The 12,896-nt window shown below is 33.6% G+C and overlaps 1 protein-coding gene across 2 annotated transcripts in view; it reads right to left on the minus strand.

Moving 5' to 3' along the window:
• LOC149552082 (uncharacterized) overlaps positions 1–12,265 on the minus strand; it is a 107,906-nt gene extending 95,641 nt beyond the window's left edge. The window contains exons 1-2 of one of the 2 annotated variants that reach the window (XM_089787554.1): positions 12,127–12,265; positions 11,720–11,945 (exon numbers count right to left, since the gene is read on the minus strand). The gene's annotated coding sequence lies outside the window, so the exon portion shown is untranslated. Of the gene's footprint in view, positions 1–11,719; positions 11,946–12,019 lie in introns of both variants that reach the window. The other variant, XM_089787553.1, reaches the window with a different exon arrangement.
• Between the last annotated feature and the right edge of the window lie 631 nt (positions 12,266–12,896).

Here is a 12,896-nt window from a genome sequence, read left to right on the forward strand (position 1 = left end):
CCACGTGCCACAAATTTGGCTTTGTATTTTTCAATGTTGTTGTCAAGTGCATGCTTGATTTTGTATAGCCATTTAGAAGAGACAACCAATTTATCTTAGGTCTAGGTACAACATCCCACACAACATTTTTTAGTATTGATTGATATTCTTCAATCATTGCATCTTTCCAAGGTTTGCTTGATAAGGCTTCTTCAACGTTTGAAGGTTCTATTTCAATAAGTTCAAAAAGTAGTGCCACATAACATGAATGATTTCTTGTTCCCTTGCTTTCTCTAATTACTTCATCAGGTTCAATATGATTATCTTCTATCATTTTCCTAGCCCAAAGTGGCCTCTTTTTGTTGTTGGAATTTTTAGTATTCTCTAATTTTGGGATAGTAGGTGTAAAATGTTCAATATCATTCTCCCTCTCATTCTCTAATGAATGATCTTCATTTAGTTCAGTAGTAGGTTTTGCATATGATTCATCAATGTTCTTAGAAAGATTAAAGGTAATATAATAATACCCCATTCCCCATTTAATATAGGGTAGGGTAGGTTGGGTTAGCAATAATCTCCCTAGTATTTTAAAGGCAGGGCCATGGCCCCTCCCCTACCCTAAAATTATATGGGCGGAGGGGGATTGATTGTTGTCAGGCCTGGCGCCGGGAGGTATAGGGGCCCTACCCAACCATAGGCCCATCTTCAAATTTTACATCTCTACTGATCTCAATTGTTCTTTGACCCAGAACATAGACCCTGTAACCTTTGGTTGTTTCACTGTATCCAATGAGTATGCCCTTCTTTCTAGATGGTTCTAATTTTGTTCTCTTTTTTCTAGGAATATGAATATAAATAGGAAACCTAAATATTCTTAGGTGACTTAGGTCTGGTTTGATACCCAAAAATACTTCTTTAGGGTTGGTGTTTTCTAATATTGTGTAAGGACCTCTATTTTGAATATAAATTGCAGTATTAGAAGCTTTAGCCCAAAAAGAGGTATGAAGATTTTGGCCATGCATCATTGCTCTGATTGATTCAATAATTGACCTATTTTTTTGTTCAGCAACTCCATTCTGTTTGAGGATTATATGGTACAAAAAACTCCCTCTTAATCCCAACAGTAATGCAAAAATCTTTAAAAATTTCAGAGATGTATTCACCTCGATTATCTGATCTTAGTGTTTTGATTTTCTGTCCAGACTGGTTTTCAACTAGTGTTTTGAATTCTTTGAATTTAGATAATACTTCAATTGATTCCTTTTGTTTGAGGAAGTAAATCCAAGTTCTTCTAGAATAGTCATCTATGAAAATCACATAATAAAGGCATCCATTTAGGGAAGGTATAGTCATAGGATCACATGGATCAATGTGAATAATTTCAAGTACAAAATTTGATTTGTGTATACTTTTAGGAAAGGATTTCTTAGTGATTTTTGCCTATGGCACATCCTTTGCAAATGCCTAAATGATCAGATTTGAGACTAAGTAATCCTTTTACAATTTTTCCTATTGATGATAATGCACAGAAATAAAGGTGACCTAGTCTCCTATGCCAAATTTCAGTTGAATTTGATGTTTCATGATTTAGGGTTAAATTTCGCTTGCTACAAAGTTTATATAAGCTTCCATCTCTAAATCCAGTCGATATAGCTTTCTTGATGTTGGAATTCTTTGGCCAAGATAGAATTATATCCTCTTGGAAGGTGATTTTGTATCCTTGATCAGCAAGATCAGAGATAAGAGACCAAATTTCTTTTTATACCGGGTACAAATAAAATATTTTTAAATTAAAGAGTAATACTTGAATTTAGTTGAATTGAACATGATCCAATACCTTTAACCAGATGTGTAGAGTTGTCTCCAATGGTTACTTCTTCAAAGGAGTATTCTTCGAAGCTTTCAAATTTGTCTGTAAAACCTTTAATATGATGTGATGCTCCACTATCTATAATCCAAGTGATTTTTGTTAGAGTTTAATTCACTTGAGAGTGCTAGATAAAATGCAAAGTTTTCTTCTTTTTCCTCTTTCTCTTCTTTGATTTTTGCTAGAGCTGCTTGAATTTTCTTTTGTTCAAGATAGAAGATGTGTAATGACCCTTTCCAATAGGCCACTAAACAAAACCCTAAATTTAATACACTGCTGAAGTATATTGCTGAAATAAGGAATTAATAGTGCCAATGTATTCATTCAATGAAAACCAAATGTTTTTACAAATGATATGGCAATTTTCAGCACTGAAACATTATGACATGGCACATTACAGACAACCCTAACTGGCTGTATACAATTGAGAACTTATTACAACTACAAACTGAAATGAAGAACCTGGATTGATCAAATACTGGAGACTGACTGCTGAAGATGATATGGTGAAAGTGCAACTCCACTTGAAACTCCAAACCAGCAATTAAGCACAAGTGAAACGACTGAAATATCCTTCCCACGGTTGCAATAATTCAGGTGATCTTTCACACCCTCAAAATTGCGTACCAATTGAGAGTTTTCGTTCTCAATGGCCAATTGTGACTACTTGCAGAAACCCTAGGCTCCACAACGCACATAAGCAAAAATCAATAATAAATCTCGATGATAGGCAATGAGCCCTCAATGCCTATTTATTCTTTTTTTTTCTCGATAGGTCAGCCTCCTTTTTAATTTTTTTCTTCGCTTCTTCCAGCAACCTCTAGAAGATTGTTTTATTTAATGACTTTATAAAATATATCACTTTATTAAGTTAATAATTAACTCCTCCAAAAATAGGGACATTACAAGATGTCAGTGTGACCAAATTTGTCACATTTGAAACATTGCAATTTAGACAATCTCGTTTCTTGTATGATTTGTTGAATTTCTTCCTATTTCGTTTGAATTTGCCTTTCTTTTCTTTATTGTTTGTATTAGCACGAAGAGCTTGAATGTCTCCCTCTTGATTTATGTTGATTCATCTCGAACCTAGTCTTGATTCTTTTTGAGTGCATTCATTTTTGAGTAATTCAAATTTAGGAAGATCAGGTTGAGAGCTTAGAACATAAATAAAAGTTTCTCAAGATAGTGGAAGTCCTTTTGATGCTATGATGCTAAGTTCTTTGTCATCAACTTGACTTCCAATTGTTGCAAGTTGGTCTTTTAATTCAAAGATTCTTACGAAATAGGACGTAATTGACTCTCCATTGTTCATTTTTATATATAGAAGATCTTGCTTTAATGTTAGTAGTCTACTAGTGTTGTTAATTTCGAAAGTATTCTTAATAGTAGAAAACATCTCAAAAGCAGTTTTAAGACTGGATATAGAAGGAAGAATATGATCCTTTACAGAGTCTAATAATTTTCATGGCTTTGTTGTGCCTCTTCCATGTCATTTTATCTAGATCATTTTTTGGTGTTGATCTATTTGATTCTATGTACTCTTCTAACTCCATCTCTCTTAGTACAATCATGACTCGAATTTTCCATGATGAAAAATTTGATGCTCCTTCAAATATATCCTCTAATCTTACATGATTAACCATTTTGAATTTGAGGATAAAAATCTAATATTGATAATTCTGAGATTTTAATTTCAACTCGAAGGATGAGTTTCTCTATCAGGATGGCTCTGATACCATGTAAAAGAACAGGATCTCTGATAGAGATAAGCATTGATATGACAGTCTAGAATTATTTTGTCTCAGAATTACTTATCAGATTAATGTCTGCAGTAACAAGTCTGATTGTGCATGCCTTGCAAATCTCTGTAACAAAACAGAAGTATGAAGAATGGACGACTTCTGATCGATTGATGTCTTTGACTGCAAGTAGATGAGATCGCTGCAAGACTGAGTATTGCCGTGGTGATTGATGTCGGTCTTCAACAGTGATCTCCTTATTAAATATATGAAACATCATGTCCCTACATGGATATGATCTTTGACAATTATACAAACCCGATTATCATTCGGTGGACCATTATTCATAATCATTCAATAACCATATTCAGATCGATTCAACTTATGATAAGAGTGCGATTAGTTAAGGAATATTATTTATATATATATATATATATATATATATGTATGTATGTATACAAATGTATATGTAGAATCATATGTACATATACTTAATATTTTGTGTACTTCACTTCTACTGAAGCTACACTTTAACACAAAATACATATCTATGAATGATGAAAAGCATCTCCCTTAGTTTCTCGAGTCCACCTTCTGAACTGTAATTAAGGGAATTGCTAATTTTGGGTTTCATTCATGTTTCTGCTGTTTCGATTTTGTAACAGCAGCCTTGGCTTTGTTCTTCTTTGAGCCTTGTGTAGTGGTCAGGCAGGTAGGTGTTGGCCCTGGTCACTGAGCAATTTTTAGGGGAAGTTTTTCTTTTTTTTCGTTTTAATGCCTCATAGGGAATAGGGGGAGGCAGAATGGAATTGCAAACATGAACAGAGCCCCATGCTTTTAACTCTTTTATACAATCTATTCTGGATAGAAAATATCACTTTATCAGCCAGCAGTCATCTCTGATATGTGTCATCGAATTTGTCGTGTGATGATCATTGCACCACTCCTATTGAATATAGGTTCTCTAGACCATATAACTCAACCTATTTTTTTTTTTTTTCTTCTGAAATTATGTAAATATGGCATATTTGGTTGTGATATGCAAATTAAGTGATACCATATGATTTCCTGTGTGATAAATATTATACAAAATAAAGTTGTTAGTCCCTGCCTTTAGGCAGGAGACTATAGTTTTCAGTTGTGATTTTGGTATTAGTTTGTCCTTGGAAATGGTGTAAAATCTATTAAACTTATGTTCCTAAACACTATTTTTAATATAGTGAATTTTCTTACTACTAATTCTTAATTTTTGATTGATTATTTGGATTTCCTTGGTAGTCTTTTCTAGTTCTTTTGTATGGAATATATATCAATTTTATTGCATTATGTTCGAGATGCTCTAATGTGTAAACTTGGGGATTTTTGGGAAGGACATGTATCTGCATGTGCATGTGTCTAACAACAGCTCAGAAGACAGATAGCATGGTCTTAGGCTGCCCTGCAAGTTACCATGTTTTTTAATGAAGCTCGTGATATTCATATTATTTTTATCATAAACAAATTGCAGAGGCCACTGCATGCTAAGGTGGTTTGGTTGATCACATTTTTAGAAAAAAAATTGACTGAGCTCTTCATTGACTTAAGTTATCAGGATCATCTTTAAAAACATATTTAGGTCTTCATTGACTTATGTTATTAGGATCATCTTCAAAATTGTCTCATAAATTTCAGGTGGGAGATGATAGTTGTGGTCTCTACATCGCAGATTTTCAAACATTAAAGTTGCAAGTCAAAACAAAAGCTAAAGGCCCAGAAGATGCAGCAGAAGCCCTCCTTACTAAAATATGCTATATGATGACTCTAGAGAAATAGAGAGGTTTGGAAGGTTTGGAGATAGGGGATCCTTGGCACCTAAGGATCCCCTACTAGGCTTCTTGTTTGAAATATTTCTCTTAATGTAAAGTTTGCATATTTTTCCTCGTATCTGTTTTGTAAAAAAAATTATGCTCTGATGTTACATTCTTCTGCGCTTTAAACGACAACATATCATAAATATCCTATTTCAATTATGCTCTGATGTACATGGACACACCACGTATGAAATTACCTAGTTTCAGTATACATAGTTAGTTAGGGCTTGTTCTATGGGGATAACCCCATGCCAGCATTTCTAGATTGTAACCTTGTTTAAAACCTCTTAAAACCACTATTTTCTGATAATTATTGTTTAACATGATTTGAGCACTGTTACTTTTTCTTTTACTAATCATCGATACATTCAGAAAATTAAAAGCTTTCACCAAATCATTAAGCATAAGCTTTTTTAGGGAATTGAGATTTAGGCCTTTTAGTGGTTGCATAAGCTATCCTCAATAAGAACTTCAGACATCTGAGAGCCCACCATTGTCTGAGTTCTCTGTCAAACACTCTGAACAGATTCATAGATTAATTACAAAAACAAAAGGAAAATCAAACTGAAATACTCAAATTAGAGATGATAAAATTCGCGTGCACCTTTGATTAACAAGGGGCGCAAGCACCACAGTTCCTGCCTTTAATGTAGTGAGTTTTGGGGTAAGAGTTAAGTCAAGTTGTACATTTAATTGTGAACTTGAAATAGAATGTTGGATGCTATTGAGGGCTTCAAATTCGTGAAGACCAATTGTATCGAATTTATGTTTATAAGTTTTAACTTTTTCCATTCTTCTTAAAGGCTTTTATGTCTATTTAATTTTTTTTATCTATTGTGGTTGGCACACTTGTACCTAAACAAATAGGTAGAACCAACAACAAAGTCACTTTTCGCAATGCATGTTAACCAAAGATGTCGTGAATATTTCTTTTGTTTCATTAGCTTTTGTGCTTATTTTTACACCCTTTAACTTTGAGAAACTGGTGTTATTTGTATAACGAAGGTTCTAATAGAGATGTTATAGCTTCAATTGAAATATGAATGTGTGAAATGTGCGAAATGGGAGCTCTACAACATGGTATGAGATTCATCAAATTAAAATTTAAGCACAGGTCTAACACATGCTAAATAAGTTGTAAATAAGTGTTGTATTATCTCACAAAAAAAAACTACATTTTCGAAGCCAATGTATCAATAAGATCATTGTTTATGAATAATGGCATACCCCCTTACCCCCTTCTATTAACCCTTATATTAATATAGAATAAAATGTTTTTAAAAAAATTATAATAAGAAATCTTTTACTTTCTTTTATATTGTATACATAAATTAAATTAAATTAAAATACTTTTATATTGAATAAATATGTAATTATTTCAAATTAAAAATTACTTTTGAGAATATATAAAAACAAAAAAAAATTAATATAAGTAAAATGAAATACTTTGAAAAATAAGAAAATATTTTTCATTTTAATATTGTTAAATTATTTTATTTATTTTAATAATGATTACAAAATATAATTCAAGTTGTAAACATAAACAAAATACTATAGTAATAATCAGACTTCAACTATGAAAGAGCTCTTTTATTTTAGTTGAAATAATTTAATTTTTTTAAGTCAAAGCTTGTAAACTATTAAAATATATAAATTATGAGAATGTTAAGGATTTAAATTAAGTTGACTGAAATGTCATTTAATACAAAGGATGGAGAAATATGGCATCCTGTTTAATAGTAATTGGTTTAATGAGTCCTCTTATAGTTCCTGTGCAATTTTTTCTTTAATTATAACATACATTCGTCAAAAATATATGTCGTGTATACTCGGATTCTCTTGACTTTTTTTTTGCATGTTCTTGTCAAATTGGACATGTGACACCATTGCAAATGTTACCTCAGTATTTTCTTTCCTTTTGTATTTACAAGTCTCTATTGGAATTTATTATTTTGCTCGCCTGTAAGTACAAATGATAGAAAAGTTGTTCTGTACTTCCTCCTTGACATGAGATAATCACTGCTATAAGAAATTTCAGACATTAAAAATATGACAAAAATGCATGCTACAAATTATAGCGTTCAACTTCAAGACAAATGTGCCCACTCTATGTTGTGCACACCATTTGTGGGAATGGTAGCACTATGCAATTTAAATTGAATGATAAATTACCCCGACTAGATAGATAGATAAATACCTACTTCCATGCTCTTTCACAGAAAATGTCATGGTTCATAAATTGTAAAATGAGGACTTCCCACAATGTATGCACAGTGTTAGCACCTGATATGGACACGATTTTAAAACTTCAAGTGTAGAGTTTGAAAGTTCAAAGTGGTTCAAAGCAGTTCAAATGGGTTCAAAATGCAAAAGGGTTAATTCATAGAGATTCAGGTCCAGGCTCAAATTGCCAGATTCAATGGTTCAATTGACCCTTCCTGCAGGTTCAATAGAAACAAAGTTCAGACTCTCGGTTCAAAATTGCAGATTCATTAATTCAGAAAGGTTCAGAATTCTGTCTCAATTCACATTTCAGGCTCAGACTTCGTCGGTTCAATGGTTCTACAGTCTCATCAGAATATTTCACTACCACCAACTTTAGGGTTTCCACACCATCCTCAGAGGGAAAGGGTATAGGGCAGTTGCTTGTATTGCAGACTGTTGCTAAAGAGGAGAATATGGATTCCGAAAAAAGATTGGGTAAAAACCCAAAAGATTTAGATAAAGACTATATGCAAAATACGGAAAACAGAATAGAACATGTTGATCCAGGGTTGAACTCAGGCAGTTTAAATTTTATGAGCCAATTTTCCACAAGGTAACAGTGGTGCCGAGCCAAGAGGTCATTGAGTAGGTTGCAAAATCCGAGTGCCATGTATATGGTGGTTAATCACTGCTTGGTAACACACAGCAGGAAGGAGTAATTGGCTTCATCGTGGAACAGATATGAATATACATAACACCACATAATATCATAATGGATATACATTCAACACGTGGTACACATTACATTCAATTGAAGAAGGTATGATGGTAAGGCACTGGTATCTAAGTTTGGATCCACATGGCCTCGAGTGAGTAAGGAGCTCCCTTTAGTTATATTCATATCTCTATGTATTGGATAGAATATAAGTAATACACACTATCCCTATGAAAATATGTGAATACAATTATGCTAAGCCTGCAGTTGTGTTGAATCTACATTCAAACCAAGCTACCCAAAGGCTATACCAATTGGTTACATATAATTTTCAAAGAGCTCAAACATATTTGGGTTGCACGCGTCCAATATAGGAGAATCTTTAATCCCCATGCAAGTATATTAGGCACCATCGGCCTTAGTATAAAGGTTTTCTTATAAAGATGTCTTATCTTTATATATCGGCATATACAATTTGCTTAGTTGAAAAGCAATCTTCCTAAAAAATGGAAAGAAGATGTCAAGTGATAAGGAATGAAAATAATCTTATGCCCCAGAGGAAGATAAAAAGAAGAGTCTCTTTTTTTGCAAAGAATCAGTTATCAAAACTGAATCGGAACCGATGGGGGAAAGAATAAATAAGCCAACAACAGAGTAATCTGGGTTCCAGTTTTCTGGGTTTTGCTAGGAGACTTTGAGCGATAGTAAGGTGGGAAAACTGCGAATACAGTAAAGGCAGAGCATGAGCAAATTTTCTTTCTTTTCAAGACTGTGTGCATGAGACAGAGATAGGATTTTGATTAGATGATGTAATATGTTGAAAAGAGTTTCTGTTTTTCTTAAAATAGTGATTTGGTTGTAATGTGTAAAAGGGTCTTTGTAGTCTTTTACATTCAGAGAAGGGAGATTGGAGGTAATTATATCAAGAATTGTGATTATGGTGTATTTTCCTTCCCCTGATCATGATCTTGGCATCAGTTTTAGTTTTCTCTGAAATACGTGCTAATGTCACTGTTTTCTTGCACCATCTTTTCAAAACATTTTTTAAAGCTCTGAATTTTTAATCCTCTCAAGAGGATGGAGGATATATTTTCGTTTACAGTATGTAATGCAGTGTACAGCAAATTAACTTTGTGTAATCTGCTATATTCTGTTTCTTTTCTTTTCAATTATTAAGCCTACATGTCTACTCTATGTTTACGGGTAGATGTTTGATGTCCTTTTATGCTTTCTGGTAAAAGCATCCACATTTGATTCATTGAATATCTTATACGGGGAGCTATACCCGATGAAAATTCAGAGGAAGGTTATCAATCCATGATAACCTATCCAACTGTTGGTGTTAGTTTGTCCTCTCACTTGGGCATTCAAGGTCAGATTTGCATGCATTTCTTCAAAGGACAATTTGTTCACTAACACACAGCTAAACAAATGTGCAAAGGCATGGGATTGTTGAAACTTGAAGCCACCTGTCTACCATACGTCATCCATCCCAAAACATAATATTCTTTCATGACCAGCAGCTTGACCTTGCTTTAAAATTCTTTGAAAATGATTTTTTTTCTTATAAGAATATAGAGGTAGATTTTTTGGAGAGCTTAATGAGGATGACAAGAAATTTCTCCGTCCTATGGCGAAAGATCCTTACTCTGCGGAGATGAGATGATTGTGGTTAACCTTTTGCAGTAGAATGTACAGCATTCCCAGAATGGAAATAATTGTTCTTGGGCTAGGTAAAATTCAGAGTAAGGGGAAGAAGAAGCGAACCATGAGGATGATCAAGAGAAAGATAAGAGGAATGAGAAGATCTCATAAACAAAATTAGTGTCATTGAAAGGAACAAACATGAGTAGAAGGATTGCAAAATATGTGACGCCGAGTAGGATAGCATTTAGAGCTCCTTGAATCTATACCAACACAGAGTTCTCAAAATAGAGAAAGCCTTCTATGAACCTGTCAATATTACTGATGGAATCATGGAGAAATCTCGGATTGGTAAAGTTGTGGATCAAGAAATAATGCCAAGGATCAGCAGACCAACTTCCAAAGAAGATAAGTTTTTTAGGCTGCACTGACAAACTTTGATTTAAAATACATACATTGCTTCAAAAAAATCGTGCATTTGGTGATATTTATAAGATTTAATTTGAAGTTTGAAGTTTGTATGCAGGAATTGTCGGATGGCTATTGTTTTCCTCTCTGGGAGTCTGGATTGGAGGGTGTAATAAAGAATTTGATTTGGCTACTAATCACATATGTTGGATTTTACAATCTGAGTTATTTTTTGTTTTATAGTTCTATTTTCATATTTTTATGTCTTAGAGCTCAGATTTGGCCCAAGTGCTAGTAAGGAAGCTAATTATCTAGAGAAAAAGTATAGTAACTTCTCAAATTTACACTGCTGCTCTAAAGTACATAAACCATAATCACTCGGAAATAGTCTAGTTTTTTTGCATTATACACATTGACCTATGCCTAAGTGTTTATTATATATACCTGTTAAGCTACAAAGTCACAATCTGTGCAAGAATGTTCACATCAAAAGAAAATAAAATTTTCATAAACAACGATGTCGAAGAAAATAGCTAATCTAAAAAACAACCACTAAAAAATGTTATAAACCGAAATAAATGCTGAAACATTTTCAGGAAATATTGGAAAAGAAATGAAGTATCCATAAGCTCAAAATTTTATATTATGGGGCTTCAAACTTCATTTAAAATCTTGCCTGCAGCATACCAATAGGTCCACAGGACCTTTCTATGCATAGTTGCAGCCGCTCAACTTCTCATAAAATTGAGGAAAACAAACTGGTAAATATACATGTAAAGTCTCATTTGATTTGAAATTGAATATGTAGAAAATTTATACAAAAACCCTTTTATCATTCAAACTGACAAAAAATGTTTCCTTTGCAGGTGCAGCCACATGTAGCATGTCAATTCTGTACAAAGCATTTTGTCAAACATTTTATGGGTTTACTCTGTAGATTAAGTATTACTGTATTAACAGTATTTTGTTTCATTGACGTTCAACCTATTCTCAGCAGCTCGATTTACAAATAGGCCAACTATGCAATGACTGCACCGTCCATGCATAAAACCACCTGTCTCACTTAGTTACAGAGCATAGGATTCATATAAGCCTGTGCTTTCTAGACAACCAATCCACCCATCAGTCATATTCAACCATCCTATCTTTCCCAATTTGCTAACACGCTCATTCTAACATTCTACTAACATATATGAAAAAAGAAAATTTGGGCCAACTGCTCATTTGAATAAATTTGATTTGATTTTGAACAGAATTCCTTATACAAAATATTACACTTCAATTTCAATGGAAAGAAAACTTAACTGACCTTGTGTGTGAATCTACCTGTCGAACAATTCACTTGCTGGTGAAGCAGACCTTCATCTGCTACCTTGTTGCCTGTGTTATGACTGCTATTGCAAACGCTCAGTTCAGTGTGCAAAGAAGATTGTTGCTTGAGAGAATGCCCACAGCTGCATGATTGGAAGCCACGAGAGCGACGACTTACCCAGGTAAAGGTCAGAGACAATTTTACAAAGCCTGTCACCAACATACTGAAGAATTGTAGTTAGACATTGCCCTCTAAATACCCATTGTAAAAGTTGTGTGTATATAGCCAGCTATATACCTTATTTGGATGGATACCCATTGTGTATATCAAGAAATCTACAGGTCCAAAGCTTATTTATAGTGAGCATGACGGTTGCAATAATGTGAATCATGAGAGGGACTCACAGGTAAAACGCACGCGGAGGTCACGAGTGTTTAAGCCGAACCCAAGCATGCAGGAAAACGAATAAACAAGAAGAATTAAAACTAAAGAATAAACCCCGCCTTGTTACATAATTCTCAGCTTCCAACAATGCATGGATCCGAATTCCCAATAGTAGAATGAGTGTTGCCAAAAAGAGACGCGATGCCGCAAGTTCCTGCCAAAAGAGGAAGGGGAGTATAAATTAAATGGAAATAAAGATCACCTAGGAAAAAGAGGTATCCAGAATTATAAAAATATTAATATTTCTGTCATTTAAGAAATATTTAAATAAAAAGAAAGTACTTAAATTAAATCAATGAATTGTTCAATTTTATCATTAAAATCTATTTAACAATTGAAAGTGGAAAAGTATTGTCAAAATAAATGTTTTTATGAAAAAGTAGCTAAAAACCAAAGGGTTAGCTCTTTACAATAGTGGTGGAACAACTAGCACAAAATCAGTTGGCAACCAACACACAACCAAACAGTCCCCTAAAGGTTCATATCAAAAACATCATAACCAGTATACCAGAATATAGAGTTACTAGTATTTCTACTTTTAAAACCAGGAGAGTTTAAGTTAACAAACTAAATGTAGGTGTTCATTGCATTGCTACAACCCATAAACAAGTTCAGCAAAAAAAAGAAAACCATCAACAGTAGATGAGGAGAGACCAAAAGAGTACCAAAAAAAAAAAAAAACCAGAAAGTCATTAACTAGCCTCTTTTTTCTTTCCCTTCCCAGCCATGA

The sequence above is a fragment of the Cupressus sempervirens genome, chromosome 6 (genome assembly GCF_028749045.1).
Source record: "Cupressus sempervirens isolate cs-2001-9-10 chromosome 6, ASM2874904v1, whole genome shotgun sequence".
Classification (NCBI taxonomy): Eukaryota; Viridiplantae; Streptophyta; class Pinopsida; order Cupressales; family Cupressaceae; genus Cupressus; species Cupressus sempervirens.